Source organism: Limulus polyphemus, unplaced genomic scaffold, assembly GCF_000517525.1.
Source record: "Limulus polyphemus unplaced genomic scaffold, Limulus_polyphemus-2.1.2 Scaffold1924, whole genome shotgun sequence".
Classification (NCBI taxonomy): Eukaryota; Metazoa; Arthropoda; class Merostomata; order Xiphosura; family Limulidae; genus Limulus; species Limulus polyphemus.
In genome coordinates this window covers 197,976-206,982 of record NW_013667534.1, presented here as the reverse complement: position 1 = coordinate 206,982, position 9,007 = coordinate 197,976, and the positions used below count along the sequence as shown (strand labels likewise).

Genomic DNA, 9,007 nt, shown 5'->3' with positions numbered 1-9,007 from the left:
ATATATATATATATATATATATATATATAGAATACAGTGTCACTTAGCAACTGACATTGATGCTCTATAGAATACAGTGTCACTTAGCAACTGACATTGACTCTCTATAGAATACAGTGTCACTTAGCAACTGACATTGACTCTCTATAGAATACAGTGTCACTTAGCAACTAACATTAAATCTCTATAGAATATAATATCACTTAGCATCCAACACACTATCCTTGGTTTACATTTGAAAAACAACCGATGAAACTGTGTTCTCCTGCAAGTGTAGCATGAATCTAACCACTAATATTATTTTCTTCAAACTGAAACATTTTGAAGCAATAACAAAAACAGCAGACTTCACAGGCCAGTTATATCAGCTCTAACTATCCAGGTAAAATCATTTGTTGTCATTCAAAGATAACTTACCAGTTGAGTTATCAGTAATTGACTCATTGGAGTTATACATCACTCATGAATGACTTTATGTAGAGTTCATACATGTGTGCAACACCACACACACATACATATATATTTGTATACGTATATTGCTACATACATATAATAGTTTAACATTTATATATTGTCACATACACTAGTAGCTGTTGACAGATAATCTCTGGTTTGTGCATCATTACCATGGTAACCAACTCAGGCTACTCGAATAAACTAAATATAGTTAAGATGCTGTAACGTGCCACCATCTGCAAGTAGTGAAACTCAATACGTTTAACAGGCATCACGAAATAAATAATCACCAGCATAATTTAGCCAAACTACGACTTTACAGCTAAAATTCTCGTAGCCAGGATGACTATTTGTGTTATAGCTACCTTATATATTAATACACACCCAAACCAATCTTGACAAAAAAGTAGTCTATACTAATAGTGCTTTTACTATCCCAGATCAACACGAACAGTGGATCATCAAAACACTGTATTTCCATACAGCAGACAACTCACTATCTTGATTTGGCATCACAGAAAAGTAAATACGGGTAAAACCAATGAAACAAAACCTATTTCATTTAGATTCATATAACTCAATTTATATTCTCTGCTAAGAAAGAACACAAATCCCTCACTGCATAGGAAGGAGTTGTACACATTTAAGTGTACAGGGGAGAACCTATCGACTACTATATGACCGATTCCAGAGAACTTCTACTCTGCTGGGTTGGGTGAGTGATTCTTGAAAAATGTCAGACTATTATTTTGCCATCAAAAAATCAACCAGTATCCTGAAAAGCAAAGGTTGCACCACCCTTTTGGCTGAATTTTCGAACTCCTAGCAATCACTAGGTATTACATTCACTAGCAGATGATGGCTTGAGGTAAAACTTTGAAAAAATGAATAAAAAATTTCCTCTCAGTTACTGATTTCACTGGACAAAAAAAAAATTTGCTACTAGAGAAAACTAAAGTGATTCAGGGAATTTGATGGAGCTGATTTCAAAAATGTAGTCAGAATTTGTTCATCACATCTATATTTGTAGTTATTGTAATATCTCAAGATTTTATCAGCACTTTGTGAAATACCATGCAATAATAGATTTATGCTATGAAATTAAGTTTACTTGTACAGTTTAATGGGTAAAAGGCATACATTTTTTTGATAACTTCAAGCATTAACTGTATTGTTGTGGTGTAAAGTTCCAAATATATTGTTCATATATGCTATTTCTTCTCGATATAATTGTAGGGAATTGCACCACTTTTGCTTTATTACCCTGCTCACCTGCTTTTCCCAGAAATCCCAAAACCCTCACATGCTCATTTTGCTAGAACATTCGAGAAATCCCTCAGCTGAGCATAAAAGGGGCGGTGAAAAACGCATCTCTCAGTTCCCTCTGCCCCTCACTCACTCAGTTGGTCGCTTTACCTTGCTCTGGGCACAGTCAAAATAAAGTCCAATCTTCTTCCTTGCACCATACCTGTGATATAACTAAATTCTACAAAACTTTGTTGTTTTTTATATATTTTAAACTCTACTTCTGTAAACATAAATAATTATATATATATATTAAAATAATATGAAATGCTCGCTTTCTCCAGTTCAAATAAAGTCCGAAAGTGAAAATTATATTACAGTTTCACGAAGGAAGAACGTCACATAACATAAAGGTAGCTTACTACTACTGTTTTGGATGTAAAACTGGTGACCAAGAAAAACATTGGGCTCCACATGTGTGTTGTTCATTTTGCACATCTGGCTTGACACAGTGGCTGAATAAGAAGAGAGCAAGTATGCAATTTTTAGTTCCTATCATATGGCGTGAGCCCAAATATAATCTGATTGTTATTTTTGCATGACTAATGTTTCTTGATATTCAGGCAAAATTAAACAATACATTAAATGTCCAGATATTGTATCTGCGATGAAATCAATACCTTGTGGGAATGGTTTTCCAGTGCCACATCCACCAGCGAACTGGGAAACAGAAACGTTATTCTGCGAAGAAGACAATGAATCATCTTCATCTAGTAATTTTATTCCTGTGGCAACTCAATATAAACTGCCTCATCTGATCACGCAAGAAGAGCTAAATGATCTGATTCGTGACTTGTCTCTATCAAAGCAGCATGGAGAACTTCTTGACTCTTCTTTACAGCAATGAAATTTATTTGCTCCAGGAAAAATAGTTTCAATTTATCGAAGTTGCCATCAAAGTCCTGGTTCTCACTACAGCATGCAAGATACTCTTTGTGTTTCTGTAAAAATGTTGATGCATTAATGGAAAAATTAAGTACTGAAAATCTTCCTCAAGAATGGAGACTTTTTATTGACTCATCTAAAGTTAGCCTGAAAGCTGTACTTTTACACAATGCTGTACTTTTACACAATGGGAACAGTAAGCCATCGATCGCTTTTGCTCATGCTGTGAACAAGAAAGAAACTTATCAAAGCGTGAAGATTATATTTAAGGCCATCAGATATAATCACTGTAGGTGGCACATATGTGGTTATCTAAAAGTTATTTACTCCTGCTAGGCTGCAGAGTGGGTATACCAAACATTGTTGCTTTTTGTTTTTTTGGGATAGCTGAGATGATAAAAATCATTTCAAAAGAAGGAATGGCCAGTGAGAGAGAATTACATACCAGGAAAACAAAATATCGAGTATCAGCCTTTAGTGAATCCTCAAAATGTTTCTGCCTCCACTTCATACTAAACTAGTACTCATGAAAAATTTTGTAAAAGGAATGAACAAAGATGGTAATGGTTCCAGATATCTATCTGACAAGCTTCCAAAAATCAGTGAAGCAAAAATGAAAAGTGATATCTTTCTTGGGCCACAGATTCGGGAAGTATTGATGGATAATGATTTTGAAACAGTGCTAAATAAGATAGAACTTGCTGCCTGAAAATCATTCAAACTGGTTGTCAAAATGTTCTTAGGAATACACAGAGATTAAAACTATGCTGTGATGATTTATGTAATGCTCAAGAACTATAGGAAAATGGGGTCCAGAATGCACTTCTTACGCTCCCATTTAGACTTCTTTCCAAATGATTTAGGTGCAGTGAACGATGAGCATGGTGAGTGCTTCCACCAAGGTATTTCTACAATGGAACAGCGATATCAAGACTGATGGAATCATACGATGATGGGAGATTACTGTTGATTCTAACAGGGTGAGACTGAGAACATACATAAAAGGCACAACAAGTAGATATTTTGTAAGGAAAAATTAAGGATAAAACCATGATGAAAGCTTTGAACATAGCCTGAATGTATTTTCATTACATAATCTTATTATACTCATTGCTTTCATAAACCAGTATTATGTATTGTTTTTGAACATTCTTAAATGCAATTTACAATGAATAAATAAACTTATTAAAGAAAAAGTTGTCATTTTCACAATATATAAAAATATTTTGAATACATGTATCCTAACTCGAAAACTAGAGGTGATCAGTAGTTTTCAACATGATTTTTGAATCAGCATTATCAAATTACTCAGAAACAGTTGCATTTTTCCTAGTAGTAAAGAAATTTTTGTTGCCTGTTGTTTTGCAATCTGTGACTCTTCTAACTGCTGATGTTTAAGTGGTAATTAAAAAACGTAATCTATACATTTTATCAAAAACACAATCCAATAGTCCAGAAAGCAAGAGGCGCAAAGCTCTTTCAATCATTGGTTTCTTGAAACTAATGACTGTTCTAGTTTCTAGTTGGGTGTAATTGTAGCCATAATAATTAGGAGGTCGTCTTTGACATCTCAGTTGACTACTAGAGCTATCTGGTATCTTTTCAGGTGCTTCCTCATATAAGTTGTCGTACACTGGCAGCAAGTACTTTCAATATGTTCCTTCTCATTAACTGAGCAGAGATGCTTCGAATAGCATTTTCATCTTCCTCTGACTTGTTGGTCTCCAACTGGTCAAACTAAGGCACGAGATGTTTATCAGTACTGTATGGTTATGGCTTGTCAATGTATTCATTGAGCTTGCATGTGCCATGTAACTACTTAATCTCATATAATAATGGACCAATCGGGGTATTAGATATGTACCTGACCAGCCAGAGCTAAACCTTTTCTCTGTTACTGGTACATACTAAAGCCATGTCCAATTTTAATGCTGGATCTTCTGTTGTTGTTTTTTTTTCAGTTTTCGCGTAATATTTCTTCTGTTGTGTGATACTTTTTCTAGATGATCGAGCCAAAGAGTGAGGATCCACTAGGACCAGAAATGCCCAGCCTGCCAACCAGCCAGCTGGAGAACAAAACACTGGATTCAGCATCCTTATAGGTAAAAACCAAAATCTGAGAGAAGTCATAGAATTAGTATCAAATTTCCAAGTACCTCATTGGAGGGTGTTTTGTGGAAAAACATCAATGACATCACATGTGCCTGCATCTCTAGCAGAACCACCACATTCTCAGGCCACACAAGATTTTTTGTATTTCAAATCTACCATGAAGATTACAAAGAGTGAGGAAGGTCAACCAACAAACACCATCTCCAGAGGCAAAGGTGACTATCACGCCAGTGGCAGATACAGCTACAGTAGCTGTCATTGTCAATGCAGAGTATTAACTTCAATTGTCAAACATATAAAGATCCAGGGACTGTGGTTGGAGAAGTTGGAGCTATCTAACAGGTCCCTGACTGAAGTAAAAGAGTGATTCATGTAACAGCAGGTCATGGTTTTAATGCAATACTACCAAGAGCATCCAGCCAGGTGGAAAGAAGCCTAAATGCTCTACAACCATGAAAAGATCATCCACTGAAGTACTGATAGCCTCTTTTACATTTAAAGGGAGAGGTGTACCATTCCTGAGAGGATCTTGAAAAGCTTTTGCAAGAGGCCAAGAGACTATCTGCCAGTCCACCATGGCCAACCACAAGCCATCAACTACATTGTAAGACTTGCTGTCGAGACTTTTATAGGTGAGCTGCTCCGATTTCTTTAAGATTAGCGTGTACATATGTATTTATTTAATATTCTTGTTCAATGAGTTATTGTTTACATATGTATACTTTGTGTGACTTGTATGGAGGGTTTAAGTTTGTATTGTACATATGTGAAATTCTTTCATAGTGCTGTTGTATATATATTTAAGTATTTCATTTCACTATTTTGTTTTGTTTGAATTTTTAAAGATTACTTTGATTTTTATTATGTATTCCTGTGAAGTTTTGTTCGTATTTCGTTTTTTTGTTGTTGTTTTTTTTGCTATGTGTATTGAAAGGGTTATTTCTTTCTGGTGAATTTTAAAGTTTTTGCTTTGGTATTGTCGTAAAGGTTTTTCTTTTTGTAAGTTTATGGATATCTTTAGTGATGGTTTTAATTTTGTATTTTATCTATTTTTTGGTTAAAAGGCCTCATTTTTGAATTTCATATTTATATTAAATGTTTGTTACTGCCACTGTTTGTTTATTGACTCCTCCAATAGGGGTAGTTTATCATTATTTTTTGTTTTGTTTTGAAGTTACACAAAGCTACACAATGGGCTATCTGTGCTCTGCCCACCACGGGTATTGAAACCCGGTTTCCAGCGTTGTAAATCCGCAGATATACCGCTATGCCACTGGAGGCTTATCGTTATTAAAGAAAATTATTTCATCATTTTTAATTTGTCTTGTGCTGTTTTGGGTTAGTTTTGTATTTCTGTAAAGTTTTTTCCTGTTTTGCTTCTTTGTTTTGTTAGCAACTTTTTTTTACAGGGATGAAGGTAAGTTAAACCAATCTTTTTACCATTGTGAATTGATTTTTAAGTTTTAAAATTAGAGTGGCTTGAAGTTAATGGGAGGAGGAGAAATGTAGTATATGAAGTTACTGTACGTTCTATGCCCTCTCACTTTCTGTATGCTTTTTGTGACCTTAATATAGAAAGTTGGTCAAGAAAGCCACTAAATTTGTCTCACTTTAGTTGTTCACAGGAATGGGTGAGTCACGAAGGGCATCACGTCTGCTCTCTTTTAGAAAACATTACAGTAGCATGAGACAAGTTATAGATAGTGAAAGTAATCGTTTCTGATGATAAGCCACCATGATGCCCCAAGGGCATAACACCCTTGTTGACATGATAAGTGGACCTCATTCACATATGTGGCGTGTGCACCTAAAGAGAGAGTCTGTTGTATATAATACTGTTTTTTTTTGTTTGTTTAACGTAGCTATTCAGGCAGACATGAAATTTGTACAGTTTCTGCAGCTCCAGTTGTTCTTGAAGATTTATAAATTTAGATTTATTTACAGCTTCACTTTATGCATTAACTTTAATGTTAACATTAGAAGCTTAACTTCAACTAGAACTGTCGAGAGATCCCTAATTAAGATCTTTCTCTCTCTACAGTTTAACAGAGTGCACATTACAATCTTGCCTTCTTCCCTATTTAACTTTGATTTGTGGTTTGGCTGCTGTGTGCATTTTTGTGTCCAGTCTCTTTCTTTGTCTCAGTTTCGGTGAAAGTTAGTGAAAGTAAGACCTCTGTTCAGTTATTTTGTCATTCCTACTCGTTTACTTTGAAGGAAATAAGTGAATCTGAGAATATTACAATATTTTTATTTCCATTTAAATACAGTTTTGTTTTCTGCATTGTTATAAGTTACAGATTTTCAAGATAGTAGAGTCGTTTTTAGTCGGTGAATTGTTTCTTCTTTGTTAAGCACAACGCTAAGCAATGGCTTATTTGTAGTGTGTCCACCACGGGTATCCCAAACCGGTTTTTAATGTTATAAGACTTCAGATTACCACTGAGCCACCTGGAGGCTCCAGTAAAGCAAATATATATCAATATAATAGTACTGTTTGTTGTCTGTCTATGTAACTATTTCGCAGGGTGTGGATGGATCTTCATCAAAATTTGTATGGAGGTTCATTACTAAGTCCATGCGGGGATACATATAAAATTTCAGATTTGCATTTTGCAGCTTTTATGAGCGTTTTTTACCACTATTTCTCCCTGTAGATGGATCTTCAACAAATTAGGCATGGAGGTTCATTGGGTTCATGCAGCGATACATGCAAATTTGCGGTTTTACATTTTGTATTTTGCAATTTTTTGGTCGTTTTTTACCACTACTTCACCCCCTGTAGATGGATCTTCACCAAATTTTGTATGGAGCTTCACGGGGTCCATGGGAAGATGCATAAAAATTTTCATTTTTTATTTTTCGTTTTGCAGTTTCTATAGGAAGTTTTGCATTTTCCACCACTACCTCACCTCCTGTGAACGGATCTTCACCAAATTTGGCAAGAAGGTTTGTTTAGTCCATGCCGAGATACACACAAATGTTCAGTTTTGCATTTTGCGGTTTTTATGGGCGTTTCTACGTTTTTTACCACTGCTTCGCCCTCTGTTGATGGATCTTCACGAAATTGAGCACGAAGGTTTTTTGGGTACATACGAGATATATGCAAATTTACAGTTTCATATTTTGTGTTTTGTAGTTTTTATGGGCGTTTTGCGTTTTTTACAATTACATATAAGAGAAGTAACTTTTCATGTCCTAAGATAACCTTTTATTAATCTTGAATTTACATAATTTCCGTCTGGGGTACGAGTACTCCAGCTAGTTAGCAAATGTTTTTGTTGGTTTTATTGCTGTTGTTTCATCAGTGAAGTGGTACAAGTAAGTTTATTCTTTACGTTAATGTAGTGCAGTTTGCGTCATTTTATAAATTTGGCCAACAACTGTGAACGCTATACAGTGAAAGAAGTTTGTATAAACGTTAAGAAACAAGTAAATGAATTTGTTATTGTGTACGTGGAATGGGCTTTGAATTAATTTCACGAGATAATTGAAAATGTTACGTCTGTGTTCGTTTGTTAATTTCACGTATAATTTCTTCCCGAGGAAACTTCAGCGATACAAGTCCTTTCTTAAATAAAACTAGTTTATTCTTTCTCAATACAACTTTGCAATACACTTAATTTCCACAGTCACTTTAACTTCAACACATACTATAATTCACAACGATTCACGCACGTTGCTTACGGTCTCTACCGCGCTTGACTCAATTGTCCGTCTCTGTCTGTCTGCAATTCTATTCCGATTAATTAATTTCGCTTTATCTGGCGCACTTATATACAAAAATAGAGGGCGCATAGAAAAAACCAGAGTTGCCACGAACAAACATGATCCTTCTGGAATATCATGACGTGTGACTAGGGTCACGTGACTTCCGCTGTCGTAACAAAAGAACCCGCCAACAAATGTTATTTGTTGTTAAACGCAAAGCTACACGATGGGCTATTTGTGTTATGCCCACCATGGGTATCGTAACCTAGTTTTAACATTGTAATTTTTCACACATACCAATGAGCCACTGGAGAATACCAACGAAAGAACAAAATTCCAACAATATTTAACTTCTTGACAACGCAATAGTACTATTGGTTTAAAGATCAACCATTCGTCAGTTTGTCCCTCAAGATAAAGTGTTTTATTTTAATTTGACTTCAGCAACATATATTGTGTCTTTTATTCCACCCATAACAAATTACTACTCTCATCCTCTCATATACACAGCGTGGTCACAAGTAAATAGACACCACCT

General features: G+C 35.2%; 1 protein-coding gene across 2 annotated transcripts in view; it reads left to right on the top strand.

Moving 5' to 3' along the window:
- Nucleotides 1–9,007, top strand: part of LOC106465376 (ESF1 homolog) — a 54,570-nt gene that overhangs the window by 1,924 nt on the left and 43,639 nt on the right. The window contains exon 1 of one of the 2 annotated variants that reach the window (XM_022393260.1): nucleotides 5,369–5,390. The exons of the other annotated variant lie outside the window; for it this stretch is intronic. The gene's annotated coding sequence lies outside the window, so the exon portion shown is untranslated. Of the gene's footprint in view, nucleotides 1–5,368; nucleotides 5,391–9,007 lie in introns of those variants that run through there. 2 annotated transcript variants of the gene reach the window in all.